The sequence below is a fragment of the Hemiscyllium ocellatum genome (assembly GCF_020745735.1).
Source record: "Hemiscyllium ocellatum isolate sHemOce1 chromosome 27 unlocalized genomic scaffold, sHemOce1.pat.X.cur. SUPER_27_unloc_40, whole genome shotgun sequence".
Lineage (NCBI taxonomy): Eukaryota > Metazoa > Chordata > Chondrichthyes > Orectolobiformes > Hemiscylliidae > Hemiscyllium > Hemiscyllium ocellatum.
Window position 1 is genome coordinate 213,999 of NW_026867510.1, and position 20,780 is coordinate 234,778.

A 20,780-nucleotide genomic window follows, 5' to 3' on the forward strand; every position below is an offset into this window, starting at 1 on the left:
CTTCGTTGTTCCTGGGCACTGCAATGTGAAGTAGTTCGTTGAAATAGCATCCTGATGCAGATTTGTTTGCATGTGTTGGGATGATTGCTTCTGCCGCTACAAAAGAGTGAACAATCCTCACTCTCTCAGTGGAGCAGGTCCGGGCTTTTTGGCAGTGTCTGTTTGCAGACGCGGTTATGTTTGTTTAACAGTTTAAATTTAATACTTTTGTATCCATTGCTCCCGAAGCGATCTCTATCACATTGGGAAGACTGGAGAGTCAAGTCACATCTCTGGGACTCTCCTGCGCGCCTTTATCGGAAAAAAAACCTACCCAGGTAAGCTTGCGCTACACCAGCTTCCGGGTCCGGTCCGCGCTTTTTTCCAATAAAGGCGCGCAGGTGAGTCCCGGAGATGTGACTTGACTCTCCAGTCTCCCCAATGTGATAGAGATCGGATAAAGTCTTCTTCCTGCCGCAGCCCGGATTCGATTCCCAGGCAGCGAGGCAATTTTCAGCACAGCTACAAGAGCGGATTTACGTCTCCCTGGTGGTCTAGTGGTTAGGATTTGGCGCTTTCACCGCCGCGGCCCGGGTTCGATTCCCGGTCAGGGAAGCAGTTTTCAACGGGTCTTAATGCGCTGTACAGTTGTTTCTTGATCTTCGTTGTTCCTGGGCACTGCAATGTGAAGTAGTTCGTTGAAATAGCATCCTGATGCAGATTTGTTTGCATGTGTTGGGATGATTGCTTCTGCCGCTACAAAAGAGTGAACAATCCTCACTCTCTCAGTGGAGCAGGTCCGGGCTTTTTGGCAGTGTCTGTTTGCAGACGCGGTTATGTTTGTTTAACAGTTTAAATTTAATACTTTTGTATCCATTGCTCCCGAAGCGATCTCTATCACATTGGGAAGACTGGAGAGTCAAGTCACATCTCTGGGACTCTCCTGCGCGCCTTTATCGGAAAAAAAACCTACCCAGGTAAGCTTGCGCTACACCAGCTTCCGGGTCCGGTCCGCGCTTTTTTCCAATAAAGGCGCGCAGGTGAGTCCCGGAGATGTGACTTGACTCTCCAGTCTCCCCAATGTGATAGAGATCGGATAAAGTCTTCTTCCTGCCGCAGCCCGGATTCGATTCCCAGGCAGCGAGGCAATTTTCAGCACAGCTACAAGAGCGGATTTACGTCTCCCTGGTGGTCTAGTGGTTAGGATTTGGCGCTTTCACCGCCGCGGCCCGGTTCGATTCCCGGTCAGGGAAGCAGTTTTCAACGGGTCTTAATGCGCTGTACAGTTGTTTCTTGATCTTCGTTGTTCCTGGGCACTGCAATGTGAAGTAGTTCGTTGAAATAGCATCCTGATGCAGATTTGTTTGCATGTGTTGGGATGATTGCTTCTGCCGCTACAAAAGAGTGAACAATCCTCACTCTCTCAGTGGAGCAGGTCCGGGCTTTTTGGCAGTGTCTGTTTGCAGACGCGGTTATGTTTGTTTAACAGTTTAAATTTAATACTTTTGTATCCATTGCTCCCGAAGCGATCTCTATCACATTGGGAAGACTGGAGAGTCAAGTCACATCTCTGGGACTCTCCTGCGCGCCTTTATCGGAAAAAAAACCTACCCAGGTAAGCTTGCGCTACACCAGCTTCCGGTCCGGTCCGCGCTTTTTTCCAATAAAGGCGCGCAGGTGAGTCCCGGAGATGTGACTTGACTCTCCAGTCTCCCCAATGTGATAGAGATCGGATAAAGTCTTCTTCCTGCCGCAGCCCGGATTCGATTCCCAGGCAGCGAGGCAATTTTCAGCACAGCTACAAGAGCGGATTTACGTCTCCCTGGTGGTCTAGTGGTTAGGATTTGGCGCTTTCACCACCGCGGCCCGGGTTCGATTCCCGGTCAGGAAGCAGTTTTCAACGGGTCTTAATGCGCTGTACAGTTGTTTCTTGATCTTCGTTGTTCCTGGGCACTGCAATGTGAAGTAGTTCGTTGAAATAGCATCCTGATGCAGATTTGTTTGCATGTGTTGGGATGATTGCTTCTGCCGCTACAAAAGAGTGAACAATCCTCACTCTCTCAGTGGAGCAGGTCCGGGCTTTTTGGCAGTGTCTGTTTGCAGACGCGGTTATGTTTGTTTAACAGTTTAAATTTAATACTTTTGTATCCATTGCTCCCGAAGCGATCTCTATCACATTGGGAAGACTGGAGAGTCAAGTCACATCTCTGGGACTCTCCTGCGCGCCTTTATGGGAAAGAAAACCTACCCAGGTAAGCTTGCGCTACACCAGCTTCCGGTCCGGTCCGCGCTTTTTTCCAATAAAGGCGCGCAGGTGAGTCCCGGAGATGTGACTTGACTCTCCAGTCTCCCCAATGTGATAGAGATCGGATAAAGTCTTCTTCCTGCCGCAGCCCGGATTCGATTCCCAGGCAGCGAGGCAATTTTCAGCACAGCTACAAGAGCGGATTTACGTCTCCCTGGTGGTCTAGTGGTTAGGATTTGGCGCTTTCACCGCCGCGGCCCGGGTTCGATTCCCGGTCAGGAAGCAGTTTTCAACGGGTCTTAATGCGCTGTACAGTTGTTCCTGGGCACTGCAATGTGAAGTAGTTCGTTGAAATAGCATCCTGATGCAGATTTGTTTGCATGTGTTGGGAAGATTGATTCTGCCGCTACAAAAGAGTGAGCAATGCTCACTCTCTCAGTGGAGCAGGTCCGGGCTTTTTGGCAGTGTCTGTTTGCAGACGCGGTTATGTTTGTTTAACAGTTTAAATTTAATACTTTTGTATCCATTGCTCCCGAAGCGATCTCTATCACATTGGGAAGACTGGAGAGTCAAGTCACATCTCTGGGACTCTCCTGCGCGCCTTTATGGGAAAGAAAACCGACCCAGGTAAGCTTGCGCTACACCAGCTTCCGGTCCGGTCCGCGCTTTTTTCCAATAAAGGCGCGCAGGTGAGTCCCGGAGATGTGACTTGACTCTCCAGTCTCCCCAATGTGATAGAGATCGGATAAAGTCTTCTTCCTGCCGCAGCCCGGATTCGATTCCCAGGCAGCGAGGCAATTTTCAGCACAGCTACAAGAGCGGATTTACGTCTCCCTGGTGGTCTAGTGGTTAGGATTTGGCGCTTTCACCGCCGCGGCCCGGTTTCGATTCCCGGTCAGGGAAGCAGTTTTCAACGGGTCTTAATGCGCTGTACAGTTGTTTCTTGATCTTCGTTGTTCCTGGGCACTGCAATGTGAAGTAGTTCGTTGAAATAGCATCCTGATGCAGATTTGTTTGCATGTGTTGGGATGATTGCTTCTGCCGCTACAAAAGAGTGAACAATCCTCACTCTCTCAGTGGAGCAGGTCCGGGCTTTTTGGCAGTGTCTGTTTGCAGACGCGGTTATGTTTGTTTAACAGTTTAAATTTAATACTTTTGTATCCATTGCTCCTGAAGCGATCTCTATCACATTGGGAAGACTGGAGAGTCAAGTCACATCTCTGGGACTCTCCTGCGCGCCTTTATGGGAAAGAAAACCGACCCAGGTAAGCTTGCGCTACACCAGCTTCCGGGTCCGGTCCGCGCCTTTTTCCAATAAAGGCGCGCAGGTTAGTCCCGGAGATGTGACTTGACTCTCCAATCTCCCCAATGTTACAGAGATCGCATCGCGAGCATTTGGTTTCAAAACATTACATTGATTTATGTACTGGTGAAAGTCTTCTTACTGCCGCTTGTGCAATCTCTTCGAGGAGGCTGTTTTCATTCACAATTCAGCCTCCCGTGCCCAGAATTATCATTGCCCTCTACTTTTGTATAATAAATCCTACGCCATTCATTGTGAAGACGGGGGTTGGGTGGGGGGGTGTGGGCGGGGGGGTGGGGTGGGTGGACAATCTGATCCCACCATCGGCAGGCACATCCATGTCACGAGGAATTAGCCCTCCAACACCGGGGCCATCGCCCATCGTGCCTTTCAGTGTTTTGCCTGTTCCTGACTTTCACATTGATGTGGAGCCAAGAAGGGGTTTGTTTCCTGATGTGCATGAACGAGAATTTTTTCAATGTTTCTGTTCAGTTCATGTCCCGAGAATAATAGAGTCAATCTCCCGGTGTCTTAAACAAGGGGACGATGTCTGGACTGTCTCTGCTCAGTCGAACAGTTCATCCTTCATTCTCCTCTAATTCCACTTCGCAAAGAGTTTCTCAAGATTCACAAAGCTGGAGACTCGGATGTCTGTTTTATTTCCTGAACATTTTAACATCTGCTAACTGACAACTTTTTGCCAACATCTCTTCCCTCATGTACACTTGCATCATGTTCATGGATGAGGCATTTCCACTTTGTGGAGACATTCCCAAGTTTGGGAATGTACTCTTTGCAGCGAAGAAGTTTAACTGGAGATATCCAGGGGCTGTTGGCAATGATGGGAGAAGAAGTGGTGGGAATGGACAGAAGAACCTATTGCCACTGACCAGGGTCAGTTACCAGAGTACAGGGTTTGAAGTTCTTTAATTGAATTCAGCATTTGTGTAGAACAAACACAGCGAATACTACAGAAAGCAAACGGGTCGAGCAGCATCTGTGGAAAGGTAAACGGAGCTGACGTTTTGGGTGTGCTATGTTTTTTGTTCAGAACTCGAGTTTCCTGCATGGCAATAAATCCCTGATGTGAGAAAACATGGCTTTATTGAGAAGAGTTTGTGAAGTTTGAGCGATGATGCAGCCAACAGGAAGTCATTGAAAATCGCCAGCGAGGCAATTTTCAGCACAGCTACAAGAGCGGATTTACGTCTCCCTGGTGGTCTAGTGGTTAGGATTTGGCGCTTTCACCGCCGCGGCCCGGGTTCGATTCCCGGTCAGGGAAGCAGTTTTCAACGGGTCTTAATGCGCTGTACAGTTGTTTCTTGATCTTCGTTGTTCCTGGGCACTGCAATGTGAAGTAGTTCGTTGAAATAGCATCCTGATGCAGATTTGTTTGCATGTGTTGGGATGATTGCTTCTGCCGCTACAAAAGAGTGAACAATCCTCACTCTCTCAGTGGAGCAGGTCCGGGCTTTTTGGCAGTGTCTGTTTGCAGACGCGGTTATGTTTGTTTAACAGTTTAAATTTAATACTTTTGTATCCATTGCTCCCGAAGCGATCTCTATCACATTGGGAAGACTGGAGAGTCAAGTCACATCTCTGGGACTCTCCTGCGCGCCTTTATCGGAAAAAAAACCTACCCAGGTAAGCTTGCGCTACACCAGCTTCCGGGTCCGGTCCGCGCTTTTTTCCAATAAAGGCGCGCAGGTGAGTCCCGGAGATGTGACTTGACTCTCCAGTCTCCCCAATGTGATAGAGATCGGATAAAGTCTTCTTCCTGCCGCAGCCCGGATTCGATTCCCAGGCAGCGAGGCAATTTTCAGCACAGCTACAAGAGCGGATTTACGTCTCCCTGGTGGTCTAGTGGTTAGGATTTGGCGCTTTCACCGCCGCGGCCCGGGTTCGATTCCCGGTCAGGGAAGCAGTTTTCAACGGGTCTTAATGCGCTGTACAGTTGTTTCTTGATCTTCGTTGTTCCTGGGCACTGCAATGTGAAGTAGTTCGTTGAAATAGCATCCTGATGCAGATTTGTTTGCATGTGTTGGGATGATTGCTTCTGCCGCTACAAAAGAGTGAACAATCCTCACTCTCTCAGTGGAGCAGGTCCGGGCTTTTTGGCAGTGTCTGTTTGCAGACGCGGTTATGTTTGTTTAACAGTTTAAATTTAATACTTTTGTATCCATTGCTCCCGAAGCGATCTCTATCACATTGGGAAGACTGGAGAGTCAAGTCACATCTCTGGGACTCTCCTGCGCGCCTTTATCGGAAAAAAAAACCTACCCAGGTAAGCTTGCGCTACACCAGCTTCCGGGTCCGGTCCGCGCTTTTTTCCAATAAAGGCGCGCAGGTGAGTCCCGGAGATGTGACTTGACTCTCCAGTCTCCCCAATGTGATAGAGATCGGATAAAGTCTTCTTCCTGCCGCAGCCCGGATTCGATTCCCAGGCAGCGAGGCAATTTTCAGCACAGCTACAAGAGCGGATTTACGTCTCCCTGGTGGTCTAGTGGTTAGGATTTGGCGCTTTCACCGCCGCGGCCCGGGTTCGATTCCCGGTCAGGGAAGCAGTTTTCAACGGGTCTTAATGCGCTGTACAGTTGTTTCTTGATCTTCGTTGTTCCTGGGCACTGCAATGTGAAGTAGTTCGTTGAAATAGCATCCTGATGCAGATTTGTTTGCATGTGTTGGGATGATTGCTTCTGCCGCTACAAAAGAGTGAACAATCCTCACTCTCTCAGTGGAGCAGGTCCGGGCTTTTTGGCAGTGTCTGTTTGCAGACGCGGTTATGTTTGTTTAACAGTTTAAATTTAATACTTTTGTATCCATTGCTCCCGAAGCGATCTCTATCACATTGGGAAGACTGGAGAGTCAAGTCACATCTCTGGGACTCTCCTGCGCGCCTTTATCGGAAAAAAACCTACCCCGGTAAGCTTGCGCTACACCAGCTTCCGGGTCCGGTCCGCGCTTTTTTCCAATAAAGGCGCGCAGGTGAGTCCCGGAGATGTGACTTGACTCTCCAGTCTCCCAATGTGATAGAGATCGGATAAAGTCTTCTTCCTGCCGCAGCCCGGATTCGATTCCCAGGCAGCGAGGCAATTTTCAGCACAGCTACAAGAGCGGATTTACGTCTCCCTGGTGGTCTAGTGGTTAGGATTTGGCGCTTTCACCGCCGCGGCCCGGGTTCGATTCCCGGTCAGGGAAGCAGTTTTCAACGGGTCTTAATGCGCTGTACAGTTGTTTCTTGATCTTCGTTGTTCCTGGGCACTGCAATGTGAAGTAGTTCGTTGAAATAGCATCCTGATGCAGATTTGTTTGCATGTGTTGGGAAGATTGATTCTGCCGCTACAAAAGAGTGAACAATCCTCACTCTCTCAGTGGAGCAGGTCCGGGCTTTTTGGCAGTGTCTGTTTGCAGACGCGGTTGTGTTTGTTTAACAGTTTAAATTTAATACTTTTGTATCCATTGCTCCCGAAGCGATCTCTATCACATTGGGAAGACTGGAGAGTCAAGTCACATCTCTGGGACTCTCCTGCGCGCCTTTATGGGAAAGAAAACCTACCCAGGTAAGCTTGCGCTACACCAGCTTCCGGGTCCGGTCCGCGCTTTTTTCCAATAAAGGCGCGCAGGTGAGTCCCGGAGATGTGACTTGACTCTCCAGTCTCCCCAATGTGATAGAGATCGGATAAAGTCTTCTTCCTGCCGCAGCCCGGATTCGATTCCCAGGCAGCGAGGCAATTTTCAGCACAGCTACAAGAGCGGATTTACGTCTCCCTGGTGGTCTAGTGGTTAGGATTTGGCGCTTTCACCGCCGCGGCCCGGGTTCGATTCCCGGTCAGGGAAGCAGTTTTCAACGGGTCTTAATGCGCTGTACAGTTGTTTCTTGATCTTCGTTGTTCCTGGGCACTGCAATGTGAAGTAGTTCGTTGAAATAGCATCCTGATGCAGATTTGTTTGCATGTGTTGGGATGATTGCTTCTGCCGCTACAAAAGAGTGAACAATCCTCACTCTCTCAGTGGAGCAGGTCCGGGCTTTTTGGCAGTGTCTGTTTGCAGACGCGGTTATGTTTGTTTAACAGTTTAAATTTAATACTTTTGTATCCATTGCTCCCGAAGCGATCTCTATCACATTGGGAAGACTGGAGAGTCAAGTCACATCTCTGGGACTCTCCTGCGCGCCTTTATCGGAAAAAAAAACCTACCCAGGTAAGCTTGCGCTACACCAGCTTCCGGGTCCGGTCCGCGCTTTTTTCCAATAAAGGCGCGCAGGTGAGTCCCGGAGATGTGACTTGACTCTCCAGTCTCCCCAATGTGATAGAGATCGGATAAAGTCTTCTTCCTGCCGCAGCCCGGATTCGATTCCCAGGCAGCGAGGCAATTTTCAGCACAGCTACAAGAGCGGATTTACGTCTCCCTGGTGGTCTAGTGGTTAGGATTTGGCGCTTTCACCGCCGCGGCCCGGGTTCGATTCCCGGTCAGGGAAGCAGTTTTCAACGGGTCTTAATGCGCTGTACAGTTGTTTCTTGATCTTCGTTGTTCCTGGGCACTGCAATGTGAAGTAGTTCGTTGAAATAGCATCCTGATGCAGATTTGTTTGCATGTGTTGGGATGATTGCTTCTGCCGCTACAAAAGAGTGAACAATCCTCACTCTCTCAGTGGAGCAGGTCCGGGCTTTTTGGCAGTGTCTGTTTGCAGACGCGGTTATGTTTGTTTAACAGTTTAAATTTAATACTTTTGTATCCATTGCTCCCGAAGCGATCTCTATCACATTGGGAAGACTGGAGAGTCAAGTCACATCTCTGGGACTCTCCTGCGCGCCTTTATCGGAAAAAAAAACCTACCCAGGTAAGCTTGCGCTACACCAGCTTCCGGGTCCGGTCCGCGCTTTTTTCCAATAAAGGCGCGCAGGTGAGTCCCGGAGATGTGACTTGACTCTCCAGTCTCCCCAATGTGATAGAGATCGGATAAAGTCTTCTTCCTGCCGCAGCCCGGATTCGATTCCCAGGCAGCGAGGCAATTTTCAGCACAGCTACAAGAGCGGATTTACGTCTCCCTGGTGGTCTAGTGGTTAGGATTTGGCGCTTTCACCGCCGCGGCCGGGTTCGATTCCCGGTCAGGGAAGCAGTTTTCAACGGGTCTTAATGCGCTGTACAGTTGTTCCTGGGCACTGCAATGTGAAGTAGTTCGTTGAAATAGCATCCTGATGCAGATTTGTTTGCATGTGTTGGGAAGATTGATTCTGCCGCTACAAAAGAGTGAGCAATGCTCACTCTCTCAGTGGAGCAGGTCCGGGCTTTTTGGCAGTGTCTGTTTGCAGACGCGGTTATGTTTGTTTAACAGTTTAAATTTAATACTTTTGTATCCATTGCTCCCGAAGCGATCTCTATCACATTGGGAAGACTGGAGAGTCAAGTCACATCTCTGGGACTCTCCTGCGCGCCTTTATGGGAAAGAAAACCGACCCAGGTAAGCTTGCGCTACACCAGCTTCCGGGTCCGGTCCGCGCTTTTTTCCAATAAAGGCGCGCAGGTGAGTCCCGGAGATGTGACTTGACTCTCCAGTCTCCCAATGTGATAGAGATCGGATAAAGTCTTCTTCCTGCCGCAGCCCGGATTCGATTCCCAGGCAGCGAGGCAATTTTCAGCACAGCTACAAGAGCGGATTTACGTCTCCCTGGTGGTCTAGTGGTTAGGATTTGGCGCTTTCACCGCCGCGGCCCGGGTTCGATTCCCGGTCAGGGAAGCAGTTTTCAACGGGTCTTAATGCGCTGTACAGTTGTTTCTTGATCTTCGTTGTTCCTGGGCACTGCAATGTGAAGTAGTTCGTTGAAATAGCATCCTGATGCAGATTTGTTTGCATGTGTTGGGATGATTGCTTCTGCCGCTACAAAAGAGTGAACAATCCTCACTCTCTCAGTGGAGCAGGTCCGGGCTTTTTGGCAGTGTCTGTTTGCAGACGCGGTTATGTTTGTTTAACAGTTTAAATTTAATACTTTTGTATCCATTGCTCCCGAAGCGATCTCTATCACATTGGGAAGACTGGAGAGTCAAGTCACATCTCTGGGACTCTCCTGCGCGCCTTTATGGGAAAGAAAACCGACCCAGGTAAGCTTGCGCTACACCAGCTTCCGGGTCCGGTCCGCGCTTTTTTCCAATAAAGGCGCGCAGGTTAGTCCCGGAGATGTGACTTGACTCTCCAATCTCCCCAATGTTACAGAGATCGCATCGCGAGCATTTGGTTTCAAAACATTACATTGATTTATGTACTGGTGAAAGTCTTCTTACTGCCGCTTGTGCAATCTCTTCGAGGAGGCTGTTTTCATTCACAATTCAGCCTCCCGTGCCCAGAATTATCATTGCCCTCTACTTTTGTATAATAAATCCTACGCCATTCATTGTGAAGACGGGGGTTGGGTGGGGGGGGTGTGGGCGGGGGTGGGTTGGGTGGACAATCTGATCCCACCATCGGCAGGCACATCCATGTCACGAGGAATTAGCCCTCCAACACCGGGGCCATCGCCCATCGTGCCTTTCAGTGTTTTGCCTGTTCCTGACTTTTCACATTGATGTGGAGCCAAGAAGGGGTTTGTTTTCCTGATGTGCATGAACGAGAATTTTTTCAATGTTTCTGTTCAGTTCATGTCCCGAGAATAATAGAGTCAATCTCCCGGTGTCTTAAACAAGGGGACGATGTCTGGACTGTCTCTGCTCAGTCGAACAGTTCATCCTTCATTCTCCTCTAATTCCACTTCGCAAAGAGTTTCTCAAGATTCACAAAGCTGGAGACTCGGATGTCTGTTTTATTTCCTGAACATTTTAACATCTGCTAACTGACAACTTTTGCCAACATCTCTTCCCTCATGTAACACTTGCATCATGTTCATGGATGAGGCATTTCCACTTTGTGGAGACATTCCCAAGTTTGGGAATGTACTCTTTGCAGCGAAGAAGTTTAACTGGAGATATCCAGGGGCTGTTGGCAATGATGGGAGAAGAAGTGGTGGGAATGGACAGAAGAACCTATTGCCACTGACCAGGGTCAGTTACCAGAGTACAGGGTTTGAAGTTCTTTAATTGAATTCAGCATTTGTGTAGAACAAACACAGCGAATACTACAGAAAGCAAACGGGTCGAGCAGCATCTGTGGAAAGGTAAACGGAGCTGACGTTTTGGGTGTGCTATGTTTTTTGTTCAGAACTCGAGTTTCCTGCATGGCAATAAATTCCCTGATGTGAGAAACATGGCTTTATTGAGAAGAGTTTTGTGAAGTTTGAGCGATGATGCAGCCAACAGGAAGTCATTGAAAATCGCCAGCGAGGCAATTTTCAGCACAGCTACAAGAGCGGATTTACGTCTCCCTGGTGGTCTAGTGGTTAGGATTTGGCGCTTTCACCGCCGCGGCCCGGGTTCGATTCCCGGTCAGGGAAGCAGTTTTCAACGGGTCTTAATGCGCTGTACAGTTGTTTCTTGATCTTCGTTGTTCCTGGGCACTGCAATGTGAAGTAGTTCGTTGAAATAGCATCCTGATGCAGATTTGTTTGCATGTGTTGGGATGATTGCTTCTGCCGCTACAAAAGAGTGAACAATCCTCACTCTCTCAGTGGAGCAGGTCCGGGCTTTTTGGCAGTGTCTGTTTGCAGACGCGGTTATGTTTGTTTAACAGTTTAAATTTAATACTTTTGTATCCATTGCTCCCGAAGCGATCTCTATCACATTGGGAAGACTGGAGAGTCAAGTCACATCTCTGGGACTCTCCTGCGCGCCTTTATCGGAAAAAAAACCTACCCAGGTAAGCTTGCGCTACACCAGCTTCCGGGTCCGGTCCGCGCTTTTTTCCAATAAAGGCGCGCAGGTGAGTCCCGGAGATGTGACTTGACTCTCCAGTCTCCCCAATGTGATAGAGATCGGATAAAGTCTTCTTCCTGCCGCAGCCCGGATTCGATTCCCAGGCAGCGAGGCAATTTTCAGCACAGCTACAAGAGCGGATTTACGTCTCCCTGGTGGTCTAGTGGTTAGGATTTGGCGCTTTCACCGCCGCGGCCCGGGTTCGATTCCCGGTCAGGGAAGCAGTTTTCAACGGGTCTTAATGCGCTGTACAGTTGTTTCTTGATCTTCGTGTTCCTGGGCACTGCAATGTGAAGTAGTTCGTTGAAATAGCATCCTGATGCAGATTTGTTTGCATGTGTTGGGATGATTGCTTCTGCCGCTACAAAAGAGTGAACAATCCTCACTCTCTCAGTGGAGCAGGTCCGGGCTTTTTGGCAGTGTCTGTTTGCAGACGCGGTTATGTTTGTTTAACAGTTTAAATTTAATACTTTTGTATCCATTGCTCCCGAAGCGATCTCTATCACATTGGGAAGACTGGAGAGTCAAGTCACATCTCTGGGACTCTCCTGCGCGCCTTTATCGGAAAAAAACCTACCCAGGTAAGCTTGCGCTACACCAGCTTCCGGGTCCGGTCCGCGCTTTTTTCCAATAAAGGCGCGCAGGTGAGTCCCGGAGATGTGACTTGACTCTCCAGTCTCCCCAATGTGATAGAGATCGGATAAAGTCTTCTTCCTGCCGCAGCCCGGATTCGATTCCCAGGCAGCGAGGCAATTTTCAGCACAGCTACAAGAGCGGATTTACGTCTCCCTGGTGGTCTAGTGGTTAGGATTTGGCGCTTTCACCGCCGCGGCCCGGGTTCGATTCCCGGTCAGGGAAGCAGTTTTCAACGGGTCTTAATGCGCTGTACAGTTGTTTCTTGATCTTCGTTGTTCCTGGGCACTGCAATGTGAAGTAGTTCGTTGAAATAGCATCCTGATGCAGATTTGTTTGCATGTGTTGGGATGATTGCTTCTGCCGCTACAAAAGAGTGAACAATCCTCACTCTCTCAGTGGAGCAGGTCCGGGCTTTTTGGCAGTGTCTGTTTGCAGACGCGGTTATGTTTGTTTAACAGTTTAAATTTAATACTTTTGTATCCATTGCTCCCGAAGCGATCTCTATCACATTGGGAAGACTGGAGAGTCAAGTCACATCTCTGGGACTCTCCTGCGCGCCTTTATCGGAAAAAAAACCGACCCAGGTAAGCTTGCGCTACACCAGCTTCCGGGTCCGGTCCGCGCTTTTTTCCAATAAAGGCGCGCAGGTGAGTCCCGGAGATGTGACTTGACTCTCCAGTCTCCCCAATGTGATAGAGATCGGATAAAGTCTTCTTCCTGCCGCAGCCCGGATTCGATTCCCAGGCAGCGAGGCAATTTTCAGCACAGCTACAAGAGCGGATTTACGTCTCCCTGGTGGTCTAGTGGTTAGGATTTGGCGCTTTCACCGCCCGGCCCGGGTTCGATTCCCCGGTCAGGGAAGCAGTTTTCAACGGGTCTTAATGCGCTGTACAGTTGTTTCTTGATCTTCGTTGTTCCTGGGCACTGCAATGTGAAGTAGTTCGTTGAAATAGCATCCTGATGCAGATTTGTTTGCATGTGTTGGGAAGATTGATTCTGCCGCTACAAAAGAGTGAGCAATCCTCACTCTCTCAGTGGAGCAGGTCAGGGCTTTTTGGCAGTGTCTGTTTGCAGACGCGGTTGTGTTTGTTTAACAGTTTAAATTTAATACTTTTGTATCCATTGCTCCCGAAGCGATCTCTATCACATTGGGAAGACTGGAGAGTCAAGTCACATCTCTGGACTCTCCTGCGCGCCTTTATGGGAAAGAAAACCTACCCAGGTAAGCTTGCGCTACACCAGCTTCCGGGTCCGGTCCGCGCTTTTTCCAATAAAGGCGCGCAGGTGAGTCCCGGAGATGTGACTTGACTCTCCAGTCTCCCCAATGTGATAGAGATCGGATAAAGTCTTCTTCCTGCCGCAGCCCGGATTCGATTCCCAGGCAGCGAGGCAATTTTCAGCACAGCTACAAGAGCGGATTTACGTCTCCCTGGTGGTCTAGTGGTTAGGATTTGGCGCTTTCACCGCCGCGGCCGGGTTCGATTCCCGGTCAGGGAAGCAGTTTTCAACGGGTCTTAATGCGCTGTACAGTTGTTTCTTGATCTTCGTTGTTCCTGGGCACTGCAATGTGAAGTAGTTCGTTGAAATAGCATCCTGATGCAGATTTGTTTGCATGTGTTGGGATGATTGCTTCTGCCGCTACAAAAGAGTGAACAATCCTCACTCTCTCAGTGGAGCAGGTCCGGGCTTTTTGGCAGTGTCTGTTTGCAGACGCGGTTATGTTTGTTTAACAGTTTAAATTTAATACTTTTGTATCCATTGCTCCCGAAGCGATCTCTATCACATTGGGAAGACTGGAGAGTCAAGTCACATCTCTGGGACTCTCCTGCGCGCCTTTATCGGAAAAAAAACCTACCCAGGTAAGCTTGCGCTACACCAGCTTCCGGGTCCGGTCCGCGCTTTTTTCCAATAAAGGCGCGCAGGTGAGTCCCGGAGATGTGACTTGACTCTCCAGTCTCCCCAATGTGATAGAGATCGGATAAAGTCTTCTTCCTGCCGCAGCCCGGATTCGATTCCCAGGCAGCGAGGCAATTTTCAGCACAGCTACAAGAGCGGATTTACGTCTCCCTGGTGGTCTAGTGGTTAGGATTTGGCGCTTTCACCGCCGCGGCCGGGTTCGATTCCCGGTCAGGGAAGCAGTTTTCAACGGGTCTTAATGCGCTGTACAGTTGTTTCTTGATCTTCGTTGTTCCTGGGCACTGCAATGTGAAGTAGTTCGTTGAAATAGCATCCTGATGCAGATTTGTTTGCATGTGTTGGGATGATTGCTTCTGCCGCTACAAAAGAGTGAACAATCCTCACTCTCTCAGTGGAGCAGGTCCGGGCTTTTTGGCAGTGTCTGTTTGCAGACGCGGTTATGTTTGTTTAACAGTTTAAATTTAATACTTTTGTATCCATTGCTCCCGAAGCGATCTCTATCACATTGGGAAGACTGGAGAGTCAAGTCACATCTCTGGGACTCTCCTGCGCGCCTTTATGGGAAAGAAAACCGACCCAGGTAAGCTTGCGCTACACCAGCTTCCGGGTCCGGTCCGCGCTTTTTTCCAATAAAGGCGCGCAGGTTAGTCCCGGAGATGTGACTTGACTCTCCAATCTCCCCAATGTTACAGAGATCGCATCGCGAGCATTTGGTTTCAAAACATTACATTGATTTATGTACTGGTGAAAGTCTTCTTACTGCCGCTTGTGCAATCTCTTCGAGGAGGCTGTTTTCATTCACAATTCAGCCTCCCGTGCCCAGAATTATCATTGCCCTCTACTTTTGTATAATAAATCCTACGCCATTCATTGTGAAGACGGGGGTTGGGGGGGGGGTGTGGGCGGGGGGTGGGTTGGGTGGACAATCTGATCCCACCATCGGCAGGCACATCCATGTCACGAGGAATTAGCCCTCCAACACCGGGGCCATCGCCCATCGTGCCTTTCAGTGTTTTGCCTGTTCCTGACTTTTCACATTGATGTGGAGCCAAGAAGGGGTTTGTTTTCCTGATGTGCATGAACGAGAATTTTTTCAATGTTTCTGTTCAGTTCATGTCCCGAGAATAATAGAGTCAATCTCCCGGTGTCTTAAACAAGGGGACGATGTCTGGACTGTCTCTGCTCAGTCGAACAGTTCATCCTTCATTCTCCTCTAATTCCACTTCGCAAAGAGTTTCTCAAGATTCACAAAGCTGGAGACTCGGATGTCTGTTTTATTTCCTGAACATTTTAACATCTGCTAACTGACAACTTTTTGCCAACATCTCTTCCCTCATGTAACACTTGCATCATGTTCATGGATGAGGCATTTCCACTTTGTGGAGACATTCCCAAGTTTGGGAATGTACTCTTTGCAGCGAAGAAGTTTAACTGGAGATATCCAGGGGCTGTTGGCAATGATGGGAGAAGAAGTGGTGGGAATGGACAGAAGAACCTATTGCCACTGACCAGGGTCAGTTACCAGAGTACAGGGTTTGAAGTTCTTTAATTGAATTCAGCATTTGTGTAGAACAAACACAGCGAATACTACAGAAAGCAAACGGGTCGAGCAGCATCTGTGGAAAGGTAAACGGAGCTGACGTTTTGGGTGTGCTATGTTTTTTGTTCAGAACTCGAGTTTCCTGCATGGCAATAAATTCCCTGATGTGAGAAAACATGGCTTTATTGAGAAGAGTTTTGTGAAGTTTGAGCGATGATGCAGCCAACAGGAAGTCATTGAAAATCGCCAGCGAAGTAAACAAATTCAGCAGGATTCCAACCTGGTCGGGGGAATCTCAAAGGATGTCTAAGGCAGCAACGTTTTTCAGCCACAACCAGAGACCCCAAGTTGTTGTCTAATATTTCTCATGGAATGGGTCCAACAGGAAAGGTGAGTATTGGGCTTGTCATGTCTGCACCATAACCCCAATGCTTCCTGTTCTCCTGGATTTGATCAGAACAGCGGAGGCTAATGGAAAACTGAACTGAACTGCACACATTGATGAGAGGTAGAGCGGGTGGGAAAGATCCATTTCCATGTAAAGAGAGATTAATAATTAGGGCCGAAAATAAGAAAACACATAAAGAAATTTGGGGTTCTTTCAGGAAAGCTAAAGTAGAAATGTTCACAGAAAATTGTGATGCAAGTCTCTGGAGTTATTTTGATGAGAAGTGTTGATGATGTGAATACAATCGATAGGATGAACGTAGATTGGTAAATGTATTTTATAACTGTTCTGTTCTAGCCCTGTGAGCGAAATCGGGACCTGAAGTAGTAAAAGCGACAATAACAACATCGATCTGAAATTGGTTACGTGACAGAAAACAGAGCTATCATTATCAGGTGGCTTTTGAACTGGAGGAGGTTTCCAGTGAAATTAGCTTGAGGCTTGACGTATGCAAGATCAAAGTAATTTAGGTAAAGCAAAGAAATGCTGTTCTCATTAGCAGACAGTGAAAGGATTACAAGACGCAAATTAAACATTTTCAGCAAGTGATACAGGGGACTGGGAAGAAAAGTAATATAAACTGTGAACAACAATGTTCTGGAGCACATCACATTCAAAGATCGAAAACACCCAGGTCTGATTAATCAGGTGTCACTGTCAGATTGTATTGTGGTGCTTTTCTGCAAAGCATCCACTTGCAATGTTCTCCTAAAAGAGTGACAAACCTATTCCTGTCAGCCAAGGATAGAAAATCCGAAGGGATGAATAAGTTTCTTATTTTCTGAAGATTCACAAAACGGAGACTGCGTTTTGGTGTTTGTTCCCTTTCCTCTCCCAAGAGTTGCGGCGGTGAGTTGGGGATAGTGAAATGTGCCCATGAGCAGCGTGTGGTTCCATTTCAGCTTCCCCTCCTCTGACAGCGCTGCGACGTGTCTCTGATGTTCTCAGGGACTTTTACTGACGCGGGACAGTGAAAAGAGTCTCGTTCAGGCCCTAGAATTATTGAATTCGATATTGGGACCGGAGGGATGTATGGTCCCCAAGTGGAATATTCGGTGCTCTTCGTTCTGCTGGTGCTGAGCTTCGCTGGGACAATACAGCAAACCTGAGACAGAGATGTTGGCCAGGGAATAGGATGGGGTGTGGTATTGGCAGGCAACTGGAAGCTCAGGGTCTTTTTTGCAGGCAGAACGTAGATGTTCTGCGAAGCAGTCACCCAGTTTATGCTTCGTTTTCCCCAATGGAGATGAGCCTATATTGTGAGCAGTAAATGCAGTACACTGAGTTGTGGGTAGTGCAGGTAAAGTGCCACTTCACCTGGAAGGTAAGTTTGGCCCCTTAGATAGCGAGGAGGGAATAGGTAAATGGGCTGGTGTCACACATTCGGCAGTTGCAGGCGAAAGTGCATCTCAACCTGCAAGTTTACATTGAGAAAACACTGGACTTGAACTCCCAAGTCTCTTTGCACTTCGGATTTCTTCATTTTCTCCCCATAATTCCTCTGTTCCAACAGTGACTATCTGATGTCAGGGCAGCACCAGTGATTTCCTGACATATGGATTGTATTTGGGGATACCAAGGAATGTCAGGAACTGCGAGTATCTCAGGAGCAATCGTTATTCCTGGCGGAGGCAGAGAGGAATGTGGTGTGGTCCTGTAAACTCCAGAACTTTGATAGCTTCATGAGTCAGCAATAACTCTTTCTGGACCAAGAAACGAAAGGGCCGATGAGAAACTGCTCCATGGAAGTTAACAAATAACATATATTAACCCGCTGTCACTCTGCTATGACAGGAGGAGCTGGAACCCCCTGATAGATTGAAACACAAAACTGGTAATCTCTTGATTATGTTGTAAAAATATCGGTATAATGTTATTCACACCACGCAGTCACCAGCAGAGGGAAGCGGCTTTGTGTTTAAATCGAGTGATGAACAGCTTGTGTTTTCATTCTCACATTGGGGAGAGCTGAGCATTTACCCAAACACTGGGCACACCACCTCCCTGACACAGTGTTCACAAATCAAACTGAAAGGCCATTACCCCGTGTGGACCAGCTGATGCCTCAGCAGGGCAGAGGAATCACTGAAAGCTTTCCAGCACTCGGGGCAGCTGAAGGGCCTCTCCCCGGTGTGGAGCAGATGGTGCTCCCGCATGGTGCCCACTTGACTGAATCCCTTCCCACACTCGGGACAGTTGAAGGGCCTCTCTCCTGTGTGGACCCGCTGGTGGGTCAGTATGGAGGAGGCCTGGGTAAAGCCCTTCCCGCACTCGGGGCGGGAGAATGGCCTCTCCCCGTGTGGACCTGCTGGTGCCTCAGCAGGGTGGCGGCCGTGCAGGAGAATGGCCTCTCCCTGGTGTGACTGCGCTGATGAATCTCCAGGGCAGACGGGACACGGAAGCCTATTCCACAGTCGCCACACTTCCACGGTTTCTCCACAGGGCGAGATTCCTCGGGATTCTCCACGGCCAAAGCTTCAGCTGCACACAAACACGTGTATAGCTCCTCCCCGCCGTGAATTCCTCGTTCCTGGCCGTATCACTCTTCCAGGCTCCACACTCAGTGCAGTTCAACAGTCGGGTCTCTCATCCAGTCCCACTGATGCTGAAAATGTATTGAAACAGGAACCAAAAAGCTTTGCTCCTTCTCACAGAATTTAAGTTGAAAATAGCTGAGGTCCTGATGGATTGAGTGACTTTCAGATATTGATGTCAAAGCAAGGATTGCAGATGCTGTACAGTGAGTCGAGAAGTGTGCTGGAAAAGCACATCAGGTCAGGCAGCATCTGAGGAGCAGGAGAGTTGATGTTTTGGGCATAAGTCCTTCATCTGTTGATTTGAAACTTCTATCTTCAAATACTCTGTAAAAAGAGATTATAAATGTCATCACTGTCAGTCGGAGTAGAAACTCCGAACAAGCAATTCTACTCAGTGAGTCACCCCTCAGACTCTGCCGCACTAGGGAAAACAACCCCATCCTATACTTCCATCTTCACTCACCCGGATAATTAAGATTCATACCTGAGTTTGCTCCCTCCCTGGATTCACTCCAGTTGCTCAAGTGAACAAAGGTCCCTCCCTTCTCTCTCTCGCCCCCAGGATAAAGAGTTACCCAGACGGAAAGAATTTCACTCTGAAACTGACAGGGCCACTTCCACGTTGTGACATTAATAATGATTCACAAGATCAGACCTAGGCCAACACACAGCCCCGCACTGCACCGGCTCCGGACGCCGGCGTGCGACTGACCCGCATTACGCCTGGTCCAGATGGCCGGCATCCGACGGACCTGCTCCGGAGGGACGGCAGCATCCGGCTGACCCTCACTGTGCCTACTCCAGACGGCAGCATCCGGCTGACCCTCACTGCACCTACTCCAGACGGCCGGCGTCCGGCTGCCCTCACTGCGCCTGCTGCGGTCGGACGGCATCCGGCTGGCCCTCACTGCGCCTGCTGCGGTCGGTGTCAGACTGACCCGCATTACGCCCGCTCCAGACGGCCGCCGCAGGACCTGCGCTGCCCTGCACAGTTGGGAAAATCTCTTCCCTTCAACAAATCCCCATAGGGTGGAAGCAAGCATTTCGGCCCAACGAGTCCACACCCATTCCTCTACATTCACCCTCTGACTAATCCACCCGAACCGGAGGGCAGAACTAGAAGGCATAGGTTTAGGGTGAGAGGGGAAAGATATAAAAGAGACCTAAGGGGCAACCTTTTCACAAAGAGGGTGGTACGTGTATGGAATGTTCTGCAAGAGGAAGAGGTGGAGGCTAGTACAATTGCAACCTTTGAAAGGGATCTGGATGGAATATATGAATAGCAAAGGTTTGGAGGGATATGGGCTGGGTGTGGGAAGGTTGGACGAGATAGGTTGGGATATCTAGTCAGCATGGACAAGTTGGATCGCAGGGTCTGTTTCTGTGCTGTACATCTCTACGACTCTGTTTCAGCTCAGACAATGCATGAAAGGTGTGAGATCAGAGCCTGTCTATCCTAACCTTGAGTCAGCCTGGTTCTATTTTCAAAGTTGAATTTACATAATACTACATGTATTGACTACCTGGAGATTGTTCATTTTAGGAGCAAAATAGAATGAATCAGCAAATATAATGCTGCAAACACAAATTCATTGCCATGGACTTGTGTGTACACACAAACGCATGACAGAAATAAAATGTCTATTTCTGTGCTGCATATCACACAGACATTGAGATAACAGATGCTTTATTTCTGTGGTTGTAAATGTTGTTGTAATTTATAGCTGGGTACTAATAGTAGATGTAAGGGACAGAATTCCTCAAAATAGGGCACTATAAGTAACGTGGGAGAACCCTATTCTGGTTTACTTACTAGTGAACAAACATTAAGCACAAGTATCTATTTATTTCTAATTTTGTTTCGTTTTTCTTGTTTGATTCCCTGCCATGACAACACTGTATCTGGATGGTTGACAGGCTGAGATGGTGTGTTGGGTCTCGATTGACTTCAATGTTTTATTGTTCCAAATGGTGTAAAATGGGTGTCAAAGCTTCAGCAGAAATCCAGCAGAGCTGACAGACTAACATCTTATTCTTAGCGAACAGGGAGATCAACAGAGGAGAGAGAAATCAGGACCTGAAATCTGAGCTGACACCAGACTACCCTGGGATCAATACTTTGATTAGCTGTGCCAACCCTCGACCTTTACCTCGCTTCCCATTTGACTATCCCCTCAATATTCAGGATACAATCCTTGTCATCCTGAAGCTGGGTTAGCCATTGGAAATGCAGGGTTATAGTTCCACAGTAATAAAAGCAGGAGTAGGCCACTTGTCCTGTCAGGCCTACTCTGCCATTCATTAAGATCATGGCTGATCAATCCACCATCGCAGTT

At 48.6% G+C, this 20,780-nt stretch overlaps 15 non-coding genes across 15 annotated transcripts; all 15 read left to right on the forward strand.

Annotated features, from left to right (window-relative positions):
- Nucleotides 1-522: 522 nt before the first annotated feature.
- trnae-uuc (transfer RNA glutamic acid (anticodon UUC)) lies at nucleotides 523-594 on the forward strand. The gene has a single exon. It is a non-coding gene; the product is annotated as a tRNA-Glu (tRNA).
- A 1,841-nt stretch (nucleotides 595-2,435) lies between these two features.
- trnae-uuc (transfer RNA glutamic acid (anticodon UUC)) lies at nucleotides 2,436-2,507 on the forward strand. The gene has a single exon. It is a non-coding gene; the product is annotated as a tRNA-Glu (tRNA).
- A 2,230-nt stretch (nucleotides 2,508-4,737) lies between these two features.
- trnae-uuc (transfer RNA glutamic acid (anticodon UUC)) lies at nucleotides 4,738-4,809 on the forward strand. Its single transcript has one exon. It is a non-coding gene; the product is annotated as a tRNA-Glu (tRNA).
- A 567-nt stretch (nucleotides 4,810-5,376) lies between these two features.
- Nucleotides 5,377-5,448, forward strand: trnae-uuc (transfer RNA glutamic acid (anticodon UUC)). The gene has a single exon. It is a non-coding gene; the product is annotated as a tRNA-Glu (tRNA).
- Nucleotides 5,449-6,016: 568 nt separating this feature from the next.
- trnae-uuc (transfer RNA glutamic acid (anticodon UUC)) lies at nucleotides 6,017-6,088 on the forward strand. Its single transcript has one exon. It is a non-coding gene; the product is annotated as a tRNA-Glu (tRNA).
- Nucleotides 6,089-6,653: 565 nt separating this feature from the next.
- trnae-uuc (transfer RNA glutamic acid (anticodon UUC)) lies at nucleotides 6,654-6,725 on the forward strand. The gene has a single exon. It is a non-coding gene; the product is annotated as a tRNA-Glu (tRNA).
- A 567-nt stretch (nucleotides 6,726-7,292) lies between these two features.
- trnae-uuc (transfer RNA glutamic acid (anticodon UUC)) lies at nucleotides 7,293-7,364 on the forward strand. Its single transcript has one exon. It is a non-coding gene; the product is annotated as a tRNA-Glu (tRNA).
- A 568-nt stretch (nucleotides 7,365-7,932) lies between these two features.
- On the forward strand, nucleotides 7,933-8,004 carry trnae-uuc (transfer RNA glutamic acid (anticodon UUC)). The gene has a single exon. It is a non-coding gene; the product is annotated as a tRNA-Glu (tRNA).
- A 568-nt stretch (nucleotides 8,005-8,572) lies between these two features.
- trnae-uuc (transfer RNA glutamic acid (anticodon UUC)) lies at nucleotides 8,573-8,643 on the forward strand. Its single transcript has one exon. It is a non-coding gene; the product is annotated as a tRNA-Glu (tRNA).
- Nucleotides 8,644-9,192: 549 nt separating this feature from the next.
- trnae-uuc (transfer RNA glutamic acid (anticodon UUC)) lies at nucleotides 9,193-9,264 on the forward strand. The gene has a single exon. It is a non-coding gene; the product is annotated as a tRNA-Glu (tRNA).
- Nucleotides 9,265-10,876: 1,612 nt separating this feature from the next.
- On the forward strand, nucleotides 10,877-10,948 carry trnae-uuc (transfer RNA glutamic acid (anticodon UUC)). Its single transcript has one exon. It is a non-coding gene; the product is annotated as a tRNA-Glu (tRNA).
- Nucleotides 10,949-11,515: 567 nt separating this feature from the next.
- Nucleotides 11,516-11,587, forward strand: trnae-uuc (transfer RNA glutamic acid (anticodon UUC)). The gene has a single exon. It is a non-coding gene; the product is annotated as a tRNA-Glu (tRNA).
- Nucleotides 11,588-12,152: 565 nt separating this feature from the next.
- On the forward strand, nucleotides 12,153-12,224 carry trnae-uuc (transfer RNA glutamic acid (anticodon UUC)). The gene has a single exon. It is a non-coding gene; the product is annotated as a tRNA-Glu (tRNA).
- A 1,204-nt stretch (nucleotides 12,225-13,428) lies between these two features.
- Nucleotides 13,429-13,499, forward strand: trnae-uuc (transfer RNA glutamic acid (anticodon UUC)). Its single transcript has one exon. It is a non-coding gene; the product is annotated as a tRNA-Glu (tRNA).
- Nucleotides 13,500-14,066: 567 nt separating this feature from the next.
- Nucleotides 14,067-14,137, forward strand: trnae-uuc (transfer RNA glutamic acid (anticodon UUC)). The gene has a single exon. It is a non-coding gene; the product is annotated as a tRNA-Glu (tRNA).
- Nucleotides 14,138-20,780: the final 6,643 nt, after the last annotated feature.